Genomic DNA, 15,723 nt, shown 5'->3' with positions numbered 1-15,723 from the left:
CCGTGTCCCCTGCATCGGCAGGCGGACTCTCAACCACTGCACCACCAGGGAAGCCCAATCCTACATACTTTTTACATTTAAAAAATGTTTTTTACATTTTATTTAAACAAATTAAAATATTAATTTTAATATTAATATTTTACATTTTATTTAAACAAATATTAATTTGTTTAAATAAAGTTTTTAAAAAATAAGAAGAGATACATAGGTTTCACTAGACTGCCAAAAGGATACATAGCAGGAAAAATGGTTAAACTCGCCTGACCTAAGCGTTACATTATTAATCCAGGACTCTGAATATCCATGTGTTTTTTAACTAGAGGCACCTGTATCTAGGAGAATCCACAACGTTACCTAGCGCAGTCAGGTAACACTCACACTGCCTACTCCACCCACAAGTGAGTAGCAAAAAGTCTCTGTATTTCTGTCTCTATTCTTGTCAGCACACAGAAAAGGTGGAGAAAGGAACATTGCTTCTTAAAGAAGTAATGGTGCACAGCTTCACCTGAGAAAGCCCTGGAAGCTGATGAAGACTTAGAGTTTTTGGAGCTGGGGAGGCAAACAGTAACTAACTAGTAACTCAATAAAATGCCATTAATTTTCCTGAGAAACCAGTTGGCTCTTCCACCTTCAATATGAAAAGTGAATTAAAATTTTACCTGTTATTTCCAAAGCTATTTCCCTCCGTCCATCGAGTACAAAACAAATGTATATTTAGAAACAGTACAGCCCTTGCCAATTAAAAAGAAAGTTATGCAGGGTAGTAGTAAAACCAGGCTAGGCAGAAGAAAGTGACACGTATGGGAGGCCCACATTTCTCAGCACTGTTGTCCCAACATTTAGAAAACACCCCTGGCATAAAAACAACGCTGTCACTTTTAGAAATTTTATTCTGTTTTTTTTTTTTTTTAAACACCAAAACCAAGATTCAGCCACAATTTAACACTGTCAATACTTATTCTTCATTATACAACTGGCACGCCAACTGTTACCTAAGCGCGTCAGACTCTTCAAATCCCACACCCACACACTCTTAACTCATCTGCACCCAGATATGAATAAAGATGAATAGCATCTTGAGGAAACAGTATCTCCATTCTCAAATTGCAAAAGCCATGGAGCAAAGTCCTCCTAGTGTCTGAAGGATCTCTCAGAGGAACAAGAAAGACCCCGAAAGCCACGATTTTGTCAGAAAAAAATCACTTCCTTCTATGGCAACCTGCCCATTGGGTATTTAAAATGAAAAAGGACCTCACAAGTCCTTTCCAATGTTGAGGTTCTATGATTCGTTTATAAAGAAATGACTTTTCTTTGTTATTTTACTAAAATTAAGTTAATTATGTTTTTTTGGTAGGCCAGCAGCTGAACTCAGCATCTCTTTATGGAGAATTGCTCCAGGAGACCCTATGTGGGGTGAACTAGTAAAAAGTTCAGGGTGTTAACAGCTTCTTCTCTAAAAGAATTTATGTTGCCTTCATCTCCAAACCACAGTTGCAGGAAATTTCCAACACTCAAATTAACTGTTTTCTAAATGTTTGTTTATAAATTGGACGTTTCCCACTCCATTCATTAGTGTTCGCTCATTCTTTCATTCAACAAGAAGTTACTGAGTGCCTACTAAGTGCCAGGCTGGTGGTAAGCATCAGATACCATGGTATGAAAAAGGCACATCTTTGCCCAGATATGTTTCACAAGGTGGCTAGGTGCCAGGCTAAATTACAGTAATCTCCTATATTAGTCATCTCAGGCTGCCTGTTAATTTTGTTATAAATTCCATAGACCGGGTGCAACAGGAATTTATTTCTCTCAGTTCTAGTGACTGGAGTCCAAGATCAAGGTGCCAGCATGGTCAGGGTCTGATGAGGGCCCTCTCCTTGGGTTACAGAAGGCCATGCTCTTGCTGTATCCTGATGTGGCCTTTCCTGGGTATGTGTGCCTGGAAAAGAGGAAGCAAGCTCTCCGGTGTCTGGCCCTACCCTCCTGACCTCACCCAAACCTATTCACCTCCCAAAGGCCCCATCTCTAAATACCATCACATTAGGGGTTAGGCCTTCAACACCTCCTTCACAGCAAATGTGCTATTTGACCCATAATGTTAACTCAATAAACTTAAGTGTTTCAAATCCACCTCAGAAGAGTAGGACCTTGGTTTCTCTGGGGTTTGGTTCCTGAAGTGGTTGGTATGGGACAGGACCCCAGACACCAACAGGGGGTGAGAGCTACAGCAGCACCAGACACCTCAGTCCTGAGGGCCCAGGGGGCTTAGGGCTTGGAAGCGAGTGAGACAGACTCTGAAGCTCAGATCAGCTCCTGGAGCAGAGATGGAAGGAGCTCTGCAGTGAGGCCAGAATCCAGATCTGATGTGCTTTTGTAAGTCAGGTGTCCTTACTCCAAGGCCTGCCTGCAACTCCGAAGCTTCTCATGATCAAGTTCAATCAGGCAATACAAGGAAACAAATACAGATAACCCAAAATCAGAATAACACCAGGATTCAATGTATTATCATCACAAAGCTGCAATTACAGAGTGCTTTTCATCAGGCCTGATGAAGCAGGCTGGTGGCCTAGCCACCTCTCTACTTTACGGAAGCCAGCATCCACCAAGCTCCAACTAGAAATAATTCCACTCTTCTAAGGTTTGATCATTTTCTTAAAACCTGCTCGATCAAAGCCAGCCTGGAATGGAAAGGACTCAAAAGAGGGGAAATTTCACAAACGTAAGTGCAGATCTTGACAGGACCCCGACTAACACCTAGCGTGGCTGACTGCTTCTCAGACAACCTCCCCCGCCTCGAAGGAACAATCAACACACACCGCATAGAAGTTGAGTGCACCTTTTCCCCAGGATCTTAAATCCAAGCAGAATCAATAGCTCTCAGCTGGATCTGTGACATCCAGCCTTCCAAAATGGAATGTCAAGCTCCTTGTGATGTTTTTAACAGAATGAAGGGGAAAAAAAATGTTCCTACATTTCTCTTCCCCCATCTATTGTTAAAATTAAAAAGGCAGGTAAGGCTATCCGGGTATCTTTGGGTGACTGAGATCAGGCTTGGGCTGTACTGAGTGGACATCTCTGCCACAGTCCGTGGGGTCTGGGAAAAATTCTAACACGTGTTGGGTTCTTTGCAAGGGCTTTTATCTCCATAAGCCAAAAGGTTCTTTGGGGCAAGGCCGTTTGGCGGAAAACCAGGGCTCCGAGACCTTGAGGCACTCTCACCTGTGGGCCACACAGCGCCCAGCAGAACCACATTCGAAGTCAGGTATTCAACTGCAGACCTTATCCTGGCACAGCTTGAGGACCTAGAATCCCATTCTCCCACAGGAGACTGGATACAGCCTCTGGATAGGCTTTGTTTTGTTAATTTTGTTTATTTTTTAATTGAATGAGTTCTACCATTAAGCATTAGGAGCTTTCGCAGACAAATCTGGATGTCTGACATTTTTTTGGCAAATCCGAAGCTCAGACCCGCACTGCTGCAGGCAACAGAAAGGCAGAGCTAAGAGGAGACCGCAGCTGACTTCCCTGTGGATGTTACCATAACCCAGGTTCATGATCAGAGCCCCTCTCCCTCCACGCTCTCACGCTAAACTACACAGAAACTTAACAGACCATGCTCTTCCCTCTTGTGTGCAGGTGTTCATGTTACTCTCCTCCTCCTGAGATGCCCCTGTCTGTCTTGCCAGTTTGGTGGGTTTTTGCCATCAGCCTTTCAGGATTCAGTTTAAATGCCCCTGGATCCATGAAGTCCATTCTGATGTGCCTGGAAGAACTAACCAGGCTTTGCTCAAGGCTCTTAAACATTGTCTTGTGCTTGTTTTGTTGAACCTCTCTTCCTATGTGCAATATTCAGTGCCCGGTACATAGCAAGCGATCCATAATGTTGTGATCAATACTAGAAACAAAGACTTTTAAATAGTACTTATCATATACTATTCACAGTACCTTATACGTATTAACTCATTTAAGCCTCACAATGACCAATGATTACACCCATTTTACGTACAGAAAACTGAGGCATGTTAAAAGTTAGGAAATTCTGCCAGATTCACTCACTCAACTATGAAGTGGCGGAAGAGGGATGAGAACGGAGTCTGGCAACCTCTGGATGAGGAGGTGGATGGACATTGAGAAGGAAGGGAGGGAGGGAAAGAAGAAGGGAAAGCAAGAGAGAAGGAAAGAAAGACAGATGAGCTGTCAGGAGTCAGGAAGAGCAGGTGGAGAGATGGGAAAGAGAAGCTTTTGTGGCAGGAAGTGCACATCTTTGGGCGAGGTAGGGGCAGTGGTTCGTGCTAGTCAGTTTCAACAAGAGCCTCTCTGGGAAAACAGCACTGCTTTATAATGCCTGTCAGTTTCTGTGGTGTAGATGCCCCTGCCCTAGCTGATTTCAGGCTGCCGTGTGGCATCACCAAGGGCAGAGCTTCAGAGAAGAAGTGAGAAGCCTTGTCACTACTAACTAGTACTAACACACCAGCTCGAACACACCAGGGCGTAGGTGTGCCCAGGAAAATGACAGATGGAGAGACAGGCAGGACCAGGTGACGAAGGACCTATTAAACCATCATAAGGATGTCATCCTCCTGGAGACGACCAGGAGTAACTGAAAAGTTTTTAGCAGGGAGTGACGTGATTACATGGTTATAAAGAGTTAGACACAGATGAACACACAGTCAAAATTTTAGGAACTCCTCCTCCATCTTTCCTGAGCGATTATTATTGTTGCAGAAGGAAAGTTATCAGTTGGTCCACTCCTTTCCTACTCTATCTCTTTGCCTCCCGGCTACTCTTCGCTCCACCTTCCCACTCCCATCCCCTCACTCTAGTCACAGACCCTAAGGATGGCGGAGTGTCTCCATCTGTCATTGTTGGATCTGTGGTACGTAAGGTCTGGAAGCCCTAAGCAGGAAAGTGAAACTGGACCTGCTTAAAGAGGAAGGCCAGCGAATGGAGTATAAATAAAACAATGCCCTTGCAGACCACCGCGCTGGAAGGGGCTTTAGAAACCATCTAGCTTCCAAGCATCCTCTGTCTGAGGAAGGACAGCAGAGGGCAGTCATCCTAACCAGCCCATCACCACCAAGCTGGTTGCCCGGCTCCTGATCCAATACTCTACATGCACATAGAGACAAGGTTCCTGAGATGCTGCATCCCCCCTGCAGAGTCAAAGGCTTTCTTAGAAGAGACTTTTTTTTTTCTACTAAGCAAGTTCCACTTCACCAGTCGGTACAGACAGACGCACGGCGATCCCCAGGCTCAGGGACCTGCTGTCATCTCCCCCAGCACAGGACAATATGAGCCACGTGCTTAGGGAACACTCCGTGACCTCAGTCCGTCTCCGTCACTCGAAGCCTTATGATCCAGTTTAAGAATTCTCCAGATCCTGGCCTCTTCCCATGGGTTTCCATCCACCTGCCCACACTGAGGCCACTTTCTGATAAGTAAGAAGTGGGTAGGGACAGGAAGTGAAACTTGAAAAGCCATTGTGGCAGCTCTGCTTTGAAAAGAAAAAAAAACTGTTGGGAGAAGTTGAAACTTTGGGCTGAAATGCACTGTAGTCTAATAATTCAACCTCGCTTCAGGAGGAATTGGCCGAGGTTTCAGGACATGTGGCCAAGGCAGCTAGTGGGAAATGAAATGCAGGCCAGTGTTCACCCAGCCAGGAGCCAGAAGCTGCGGCTGCTCCAAGGAAGCCCATTTTCCAGTTCTCACAAAGGCATCCCATCGCCCGGCTGTGGCCCTGACATGTGGCTTTTTTCAGCTAGAGTAGTTCTCCATCAGTATCTACAAGGGTGACCCCTAGGAATAGGGCTGATAATGCCAATTCCTTGGGCCAGAGAAGTGAAAACTGATCTGGGAAAAGAGACCCCAAGGAGGTCTCCACAGCTGAGGGACCCTGTGCTACAATTTGCCCGGGCCCATCCCAATTCACACCCACTTCTTAGAGGAACAACTATACTCCCTTTCATTCTCCAAAGTATCCCGGTCATGAATGATATGGTCACCCCAGTCGCAGACCTCCAAGGCATCTGTCAACAGGATTCAAGCAATCCATGAACCCCAATGGGACAAAAGTCATGAATTTGTTGACTAATGTTGAACTACAATTTAGCGTTTCACTCTATTACAAATGCAGGCCACAAACCTTAAGCACAGTACCGGGACCGGTGATGTTGCCACCCGAACATACAGATGGGATGTTTTCCTATCACGGTGCAGGTCTGCAGTCACCCACAGCAGCATTATACTCATCCCACTGGTCCACCATCAGATCTTGTTGTGCGTCCACTAGTAGGTCACAATGGTTTATACAGCTCGTGTTATAATCTTATGTATTGCAATTTATATATCTAAACACATCATTCTAGGGTCCCTAAATGTGTCAGACTGCCATGGCATAAATAAGATTAAGAGCCCTTGGCCTGGTGATGGAGAAGCCACATTAACCAAGGACAGGGAGTGTGGGAAAAACAGCCTGGCCTCTGGCTGAGGTCTCAGCCTGCCTTTGGGTTGATCTAGACCTTGAGGAATTATTTAGGTGCATTATTAATAACTTGTACACCTCTTCTTCAGGCCTTTATCACACCCATTAGCTTTCTTCATCTTCTCTTATTTTTATGCCTTTTTTCCTTATCCTTTGGATTTGGCTTTTACCAAGTATCTCTCAGTCTTCCTGTATTCATCGCTGGGCCCCCTTCCTTTGGGTGGTCCGTTTCCCCTGATGCTTGCCCCTCCTACCCCCTTTCTCTCCTACCAACCCCCCTCCTCCACTGCTTCTCTGTGGCCTCTCTCCTGGGCCTCCTGACCTGGCTGGCTCTCAGCCATCCCTCTCTCATGAGTTTTGTAGCAGATGCTTTGAGCACCAAGAGTCTACATTATACCTTTCGTTAGGGAAGGGTATTAATTTTGTTGGTAGGAAGTGTTTTGGAGAAGCAACTAAAAAACAGACCGACCACCCAAATAAATGACTACAAAACACTCCATGGCAGGAGATGATGCAACTTTGCCAACCCAAGCTTGAATATAATCTGTAGAAAGGATGGGAAACATTCCTGCTTGGTAATTGCTCATGACCAGATATCTAGGGAAGGTCAGCAAGCTGGACCAGGATTCTTCTCAGAGCATAAATTCCCAGTGTAGCCAAGGAAGGGATACTGCTTAGTCACTGCTACCAGGGTGAGCCCTCTGTATGCAGGCCTTTGCAAGGACTGCTTTTCTAGACCAGAACTGAGGTTAAAAAACTAGAGGAGAAGCCAGGACCTTTGCGCTTTAGTTCTGGACAAATATACAAGTGCCCTGTGCCTTCTTCCTGCTACTACCAGGGGACATATTTGTCCAGCTGTCTCTGCCAGCAAGGTACTGATTATTTACATGCAGAATGAAAATTATATCATTGACGTAAAAAAAAAGGAAGAAGAAGAAAGAAAGAAGAGAAGCAAACCAATCTAAATTTGTATTATTCCATGCTTGAGAATGACTCACAATATTTTATTTTTTATATTTGTTTTCCATTTTACTTCTAATAAAAGGCACAGGGCTTCCCTGGTGGCGCCGTGGTTAAGAATCTGCCTGCTAATGCAGGGGACACAGGTTCCATCCCTGGTCCGGGAAGATCCCACATGATGCAGAGCAACTAAGCCCGCGCGCCACAACTACTGAGCCTGCGCTCTAGAACCCGCGAGCCACAACTACTGAGCCCACGTGTCACGACTACTGAAACCCGCGTGCCTAGAGCCCATGCTCTGCAACAAGAGATGCCACCGCAATGAGAAGCACGTGCATTGCAATGAAGAGTAGCCCCCGGTCACCGCAACTAAAAGCCCGCGTGCAGAAACGAAGACCCAGCACAGCCAAAAATAAATAAATAAAATAAAAATTTTTTAAAGGCATAAATGCTTTTTCAAAAAGTGTCTTAAATCCTTTTTCAAAAACTGTCACTGGACAAGTATTAACATAAAAAGCAGCTCAGAGAGCTTAGGAGAAATTGAAACCATAAATTTTATAAACGTAACTATATGTTAATTTATCCTCTGAAAGAGAAAAATCTTGTTTTTATCCGGGTGGTTCTTTTTCAATATGTATTCTTTTTTTTTTTTTTTTTTTGGTACGCGGGCCTCTCACTGTTGCGGCCTCTCCCGTCGAGGAGCACAGGCTCCGGACGCGCAGGCTCAGCGGCCATGGCTCACGGGCCCGGCCGCTCCACAGCATGCAGGATCTTCCCGGACCGGGGCACGACCCGTGTCCCCTGCATCAGCAGGCGGACCCTCAACCACTGCGCCACCAGGGAAGCCCTTTTCTTTTTCTTTTTTTTAAATGAATTATACAGCCCTTACTCTTAGCTTATTCACTTTGGGAAAATATGTTTCAGGCCTGTCAGTTCTTGAGAAGGTTGCAGACTTCATTCTTATATCAAATGGTCACTTCATATGTCATGTTGTGATGTATTAATTCACCAGGTTTTTACAAAGCACACGTAGGTAGATACTAGTATGGCAGGTACAAGGGCTGCCATCATGGTTCCCAATCACTGTAGAATAAAGCTCATGGAAGCCACAATCTGAAGATAAAATACTAACTCTATTAATCCTATGGATTATCCAAATCTAAACATAGATTAAGATATTATGTTTTTATTTAAAATAAAATCCATGAGGGAATAGCTTCTCAGGTTCTACTTGCTTATGTTTTCTTTTTCTTTTCTTCTCCCTGCTGTCCTCTTCAAATTCCACAGATCCTTATTATTTGGCTTCTCTTGTTATTAAAAATTGGTCAAGTTCAGATGCTCTGGTTCTTGATTCTGTTTTATTTTTAAGTATCTCACCAAAACCAAAAATTTTATCAATACTTCTTACTGTGTATTGCATACAAATATTTATTCATTGTGTTCTGAATAAAAAGGTTTTTTTAATAACCTTTTCCCAGAGCCTGTTGCTTGCTAATAATTGCTATTCTGTCAACAAACGTGTGTTTATATGATTTAAGATAAATACACCCCCAACGAATTGCCCCATTAGAAGTGTTATGTGGGTCACACAGGAATGAGTAAGTAAGTAGAGGGGGTATGGACCACACACATGGGGTAAGGATACAGCTAACTCCCTGACACCCCTGAAAAGCTAGGAATTGGAAACCAGGATGTCTGCCCAGGTGCAAAAGAATTCTTCTTCCTGAGGTTCCCAAAAAACAAACCATTTCTCTGGGATGTTGTCACACCTGATTTCAATGCCACATCTTTTATTCTCTAACACTGCAGTAATCCAACTAAAGCAGTATCCCCACCTTCGGAATATCACCCTTCTGTGATGATCTGAGGTTCAGGGCTCTCCCTGAGGACTGGGGCATCTGTGCATATTTTCCCCTCCTTATATAAAAACAATATGCGTTTCTAATGAATTCTCTAGAAAGTGAATGCTTCCCCTGAGATAAATGAGGACGCACTGAGGACGCTGGGATTCAGATCAGTCAACCCAACACAGATGGCGGACTGAGGAGGTGGGTAGGAGGCGAAGCGGGGGGAAGGACAGCATCTCTCAGTGCAGGCTCTCCGGGGTCATCTCTGCCACCCCAAGGCCCTTCATCAGCCAAGCCTCCTTTCCATCCCCCTCATCCTCACCTCTTCCTCCTTCACCCCAAAACCCCACTCATCACTGCCCGAGGGCCTCCGTCCTGGGTTAGCACGGCATTAGGGATGGAAATCTTGTTCCAGGTGACATATAAGGCACCAAATTTCCACCCTCCGCCTGTAACCCTTAGCTACCGCCCACCCCCCAAACACACACACACAATGTGACTCTGAGAAACAGCCTTTCCCAATTCCCCTCCCTGTTTACTGACTTTTTGTTGGTTCAGCTCCAGGGGAAGAACATCCTAGTATTGTAGCTACAGAGAAAAGACATGGGATGCTCTTTGAAACCAGAATTCTGTCCTACAAGAATGCCTAGGGGCATATGGAATCCCTAAACTGCTAGAGAAAGTGCCTTTGGTTAAAGGGACTCAGCGAGTGAGAAAAGGACAAAGAATTATTTTCCCCTTTCTGAGCCTCAAGTGTGTCTATTAGAAAGATGTGATTTTGCCTCAAATTGACATCGGCCTAAAGTTTAACCCAATGGTCAGAAATCCCGAAGAAATAACACCAAATCATTTCATTGGATGCAAAAGGATTTTTCCCTCTGAGGTCCAACATTTTCTTATTTTCACAAATAATTGGGTTTGGGGCAGGACAGAGCCACTCAACTTGACAGAAGGACTTGGCTAAAATGGTTGAGAATCCATTAAATTTTATTTAGAATCATCTAAAGGGTTGCATGGTTAGTTAATCTTTTATTGGAAGGCTTATCAATAGCATACTGCAATGTTTGGCAAAAGACACACATTTGTGGTGGTTTATCCACTATATGATAGAGGCTTTTTCTGGTTATGCAAATGGGGCATTTATGAGAAATTAGCAAAATGGTCTACTTTTTAAATAAACAAGCGTTTCCCTAATTAAATTTTCATGAATTAATTTTAAGATGCTGAAAAACAGCCACAGTGAACCTAATCTATACATGCATAAACAGAGCTTATTTTGACCATGGGTCAGAAGACAGTGGTTCTAGTACTAGTGGTACCAGAAACACACTGTGTGGCCTTGACCACATCAAGAAGGACCCTCCCGGCTTCTGGATTGGGAAGGGTGATATCTGAGCCGACTCTAATATTCTGTGATTTGGTCACTAGAAAGGGACTCATTTGCAGAATACTGTGTCTACAGTGTGTGTCCCTAGAGCAGAGCCCTGCTCACATTCGGATCCCCCTTCCATTTCTCCTCACGTTTACAAAGGGAATGTCCTCCAAAAGATTCAGAAAAGAAATCCAGTGCCAGCAGCCAATTCCCTAAATCTGCTTCCGGTGCCAGGATCCCATCCTCTGGAGGTGTGCCCCATGGGGCTCTGAGGGGGGATATGCACCATTGGTCTCCCCAGGGTCACAGCTACAGGGGCCTCCAGGGCAAAGATGGCACTGCCAGCATGGCCTGGGGTTTGAGTAGAAAATGGGGGGCCTCATCCATGCTTCCCTGGGACAAAGGTTCTTTGGTACCAAATGGGGTTCAAAGAAGGGGACACACCAGTGTTCTCTACCCACAAGCCTAACCAGTCCCACCACTTACTGGCTGGGTGACAATGAGCAAAGAAATTAATTTCTCCCTGGCTTAGTTTCCCCACCAATAAAATGGGAGTAATAGCTACCTTCCAGGGTTGTTGTGAGGATTAGTGCCCATGAATGAAATCTTTAGAGCCTGGCACAGAGTAAATGCGAGTGCTGATGTTTATTATTACTACCTGTCTCCCCAGAATAGCTCAGCAACCTGAAAAAAAAAACCACCTTGGTGTGGATTTTAAGTCTTCCTCCAAGAGTTGCCAAGGGACACGTTCCAATCTGTTTCTACAGGCAAAGCAAGTGGCCCAAGCACAAAACCGGGCGACAAGCACCCAGAAAGAACCAGGTCCTGGGGTGTCCAAAGTTCAGTGGTGCCGAGTCAGGGACTTAATTCTGGGATCCTACCTCGGTTATCCAGGGAATTCGGAGGAGGCCAACGCTCTATCCCTCTCGACGCCTGGCCTGGGAGGGTGTGGAGTTTGCGCTCAGCAGGTGCACCCCAGCCTGTTCCAAGGCCATCCCCTGTCCGCTGCCTGGGGGCTGGAGCTTGCTGTGGGGAGACAGGGAGCTCGCGGCTGCAGGGGGGGCCCGGATGGGAGTGACCGAACTCAGGATTCCTCCGGAGCCCTGGCCAGTCGATGTCTCTTCCGGAAGGGTCTGGCCAGGGCGTAGGGCCCAGATAAGGGGACTGCGCTGAGCTCTGCTTTCTCCCAGCTCGGGTCCGGAAAGCAGATGTCCGCAGGGCAACCGCAGAGCCGGTGGCGCCCCTCAAAGCCTGCACGTGGGAGAGCAGCACAGGAAGGACCAGAGGGATTTACGGGGCTCCTGACCCACGCAACCTCCAAATTCGCCTCCTATGGAGCCAGGAGGAACCAACCGGGAATTGGATTCTCAGCCCAAGGCGCCACTTTGAGAGGGGCGTGCACCTCCTCAGAGAGAGAAGGGTTAAATGAGGTGCTTCCAGGCCTTTGACAGCCCGGGGTGTTCCCCGCCAGCATCAGTGGATCCCAGGGACTGCCCTTGCCTCGCCACAGCAGTCTAGGCCCCCTTTCAGATTGCTGGGGTGCAAAGGAGGAAAGCGCCTCGCCTTTCCGCATCCGCCAAAGCGTCTGCAACAACCAGAGGATCTACCTGGGGGGCTGAGAGGTGGGCAGACGCACCTCTGCCTGGGGCCCCGGGTCTGGGAGCCAGGCCTCCCCTCACCCGATGCCCACACTCCTTAGCCCAGCGCCCTGCGTTTCGTCGCACGCCCTCCAGTGCCGCGCTCCCAAGCCTCCCGGGCGTCTGGGGCTCCCCGGGTCCCTCGCTCCGCCCAGGTACGAGGTGGGGAGGGGCGGGAGAGGGGGGCGGAGGCTCCCACTGCAGCCTCCGCCCCCTGCGCTGTCCTCCAACCAGTTGGGACCGAGGTCTACTCGCCAGGCGCTGGGACTCTCCCCAACCCAGCGCCCAAGCCTGCCACCGGAGTACCGGAATCCCCTTCCCACCCTGCGGCCGTGGAAACATCCCTAACTCCCCGGCGCGGGGCAGGGAGAGTGGGCGCGGGAAGTGGAAGGGTGTGGAAGCCGGTGTCGGAGAAAGGAGGGGACACGGGGGTCCTCTTCGAGCAGGGAAAAGCTCCCCTGGTCCCTGATCTGACCACTCAGTCACCGCCCAAGACGCCACCGTACACAGAATCGGGAGGTCTGTTTCTCCCGGGGAGAAAGGTCGCCCCATCCCAGGCACCCAGAAGCCTGCCTTCCCACGCCGGGGCCCGGCATTCCAGGGCTCGGGTCTGCCCCTCTGCGTTTCTCAGGTATCAACCCCTCCGCCATCTGTCTGTACGCACCCGGCCCCCCCCCCCCACCAACGCCCGGCTCAAATTCCTTTTCCTCCACGTCTGAAGGCAGCCCGGGGCCGGCCCCTCGCCCCCTTTAGCAGAGCCTTTTGGTCCCACCCTCAACCAGATCCGTCCCCATCCTCAGCTTCCTCCCCCGCCTCACCAGCACCCCGTCCCTCCCCTAACCACTTACTTCACCCACCCGCAGCTGCATTTGCCTTCCCACGGCGCACAGCCTCGAGCTACTCCAGGGGGTTCATTCCCGAGCTGGAGGTGGCAAATGGAAGAGCGGGCCGACTCCCGCCTTGCCGGACGGAGCCCCAGGGGCGGGGGCAGCCTGGCTCAAATTCCTTTTCCTCCACGTCTGAAGGCAGCCCGGGGCCGGCCCCTCGCCCCCTTTAGCAGAGCCTTTTGGTCCCACCCTCAACCAGATCCGTCCCCATCCTCAGCTTCCTCCCCCGCCTCACCAGCACCCCGTCCCTCCCCTAACCACTTACTTCACCCACCCGCAGCTGCATTTGCCTTCCCACGGCGCACAGCCTCGAGCTACTCCAGGGGGTTCATTCCCGAGCTGGAGGTGGCAAATGGAAGAGCGGGCCGACTCCCGCCTTGCCGGACGGAGCCCCAGGGGCGGGGGCAGCCTTCCCCCACGTCCCACCTATACTACCTCTCCATCTCCGCTCCCACTCAACCCCTACAGGCAGGATCCGCCCCGCTGGGTCCCCAACCCTCGCCTCTCTAGCGGGAGCTGCAGGGAGCGAAAAGTCGACTGGCAAGAACGCACGGAGAAACAGGCAGATGCCTAGGGCGAGGGGAGGTTCGGGGTGGGGTGGGGTGGGGGGAGGAGTGGGGGAAGGGCGCAAGCGAGAACTGGACACGCAACTTGCACCGCACTGGCTGAGCACCACGCAGGGAGGGGGCACAAAAGTTTGTGCAGACTGTTGCACTGCAGCCAGCGGCACGCGAGCAAAGAGGGTAGACCACCCACCCCCGCCCCCAACTCTCCAGGAGGGGATCTCTCCAAAGATCTGCGCCAGGGAACCGGGCGGGGGGGGTTGGTTGGACAAGGCTCAGAAATGGGGTGATAGTTGTCCTCTACCGGTGCCGGGAGGGATGGCCTAGGCGCCCGGGCCGAGGGGACGATGCCGCGCTTTGCGAAAAGCAACAGGCGGCTGCACCTTACCTTGCGCCGGTCCGCGGCCGGGGTGGCTGCTCCATCCTCGCAGCGCAGGGAGCACTGCCAGACCCGTAGCAGCCGCCGTCCCCACCCGACTGCCAGCGGGGCTGCCGGCCTCGGACCCGGCCGGCCGGGTGGGCTGGTTCTCCCGCGGCGGCTGCGGCGTTGGTGCGCGGGACGCGGCCGGTGCGTGGCTGGGCCGCTGTCCTCCCGCGCCTTCGCCGAGAGAGGGTGCGGCCCCGGGCGGCCGCACCGGGAGGCACCGCTGGGCTCCCGCCGCTGCGGCGGCCGCTGCAGACCCTGCGCCGGGCCCCGAGCCTCGCCGGAGGAGGAGACAAAGCCGGGAGGGGGCGAAGCGCCGCTCGCCCAGAAACGCTCGGCTCAGTCGCTAGAGGGGAATCGTCTCCAGCCCCGGGCCGGGGAGGAGGGAGGAGGGGACTGCAAAAGCTGCAGGGGACGAATGTGACCGCCGGAGCCAGCCTCGGCGGCGCGGGCGCCGCTCTCCCGCCTCCCGGGCGGTGGTCCGGGATGGAGAGAGAGGGCGGGAGCTGGGCGATTGCTGCGCGGGGAGGGAGCTGAAGTGGGAGTGTTCACTCGGCCCGCCGCCTTCGCCGCCCTCCCCCCCCCCCCAGGCCCCCCCACCCCCCGGCAGAGCTCCACTCTCAGGGTACTCCGGGCCGATGCTTTCTCCTGCTTTCCTAACTCTGGAGATCGGAGATGAACCGAGCTGGCAGAGGCAGAATAACGTGCTGATGGGGGGATGGTCCTCTAACGGGGAAAAAGGCTGATGCATGAAATCCTTTGGACAAACGATTGCTTACTCGGTGCTAAGTATTGCACTAGGCGATATTGCGGTAGGGTGAATAAAGTGGGATACCCCCGCCCCGAAGACTACAAGATGAGACCCCGGAATGGTCCCCTACAACTCCTGAAGCCCAAAGTTTTGGGACTGAGTCCTGGATCCTGAGCCCTACCCCCAACCAGTCCAGTTTCCCAAAGCAGAGGAGGTGTGAGAAATTTCAATTTTTCCTTCCTCTTCCAGGATGACTTTGAACGTGCAGCCGAAATGGAGTCTATATGTCCCCGAAGAAAGTGTGTGTAAGATTAAATCAAATTATTGGTTTTCATAATGTTATTGTTTCATGATTTCAATTCTTTATCAGATCTACACCAAAAGAAGAAAAAAAAAAGAAAAAAAGGTCCAGAGGACCTGGCCTTGCCACGGTCTACAGATACCACCTTCTTTTCCACCCCTATCCTCATCCCCTCACCAGGTAGAATTAATCTTTCCCTCCTCTTTGCTGTCACAGTTGTATTTGCCAATCACCTGCAGAATTTACATATTTATAGATTTTTTTTAGATTTCTATTGCTTCACTGACTGTATTTTTTTTTCCACTGCAACATCCAGCAATGTTTTGTATCTAATGGGTAACGTACTCAAGGAAAGCTTAACCAGCAGAAGGTCACTTTCTCCTTCAAACATAGCTAAATCCCAGTGTCTCTAAAATTAAAGGGACTCAGCGATAAAATTTTTCAGAGTTTCGGTGGAAAAGAAGACACAAAAAGTTTAACTCACAGCCCCTATGACCTAGAAA

General features: G+C 49.6%; 1 protein-coding gene across 2 annotated transcripts in view; it reads right to left on the bottom strand.

Moving 5' to 3' along the window:
* Positions 1 to 14,172, bottom strand: part of LRRC3B (leucine rich repeat containing 3B) — a 101,334-nt gene extending 87,162 nt beyond the window's left edge. The window contains exon 1 of one of the 2 annotated variants that reach the window (XM_028490360.1): positions 14,133 to 14,172. The gene's annotated coding sequence lies outside the window, so the exon portion shown is untranslated. Of the gene's footprint in view, positions 1 to 11,538; positions 11,649 to 14,132 lie in introns of those variants that run through there. The other variant, XM_028490358.1, reaches the window with a different exon arrangement.
* Positions 14,173 to 15,723: the final 1,551 nt, after the last annotated feature.

The sequence above is a fragment of the Physeter macrocephalus genome, chromosome 1 (genome assembly GCF_002837175.3).
Source record: "Physeter macrocephalus isolate SW-GA chromosome 1, ASM283717v5, whole genome shotgun sequence".
Taxonomy (NCBI): domain Eukaryota; kingdom Metazoa; phylum Chordata; class Mammalia; order Artiodactyla; family Physeteridae; genus Physeter; species Physeter macrocephalus.
The sequence above is the reverse complement of the archived record's forward strand: the minus strand, read 5'-3'. Positions and strand labels throughout refer to the sequence as shown.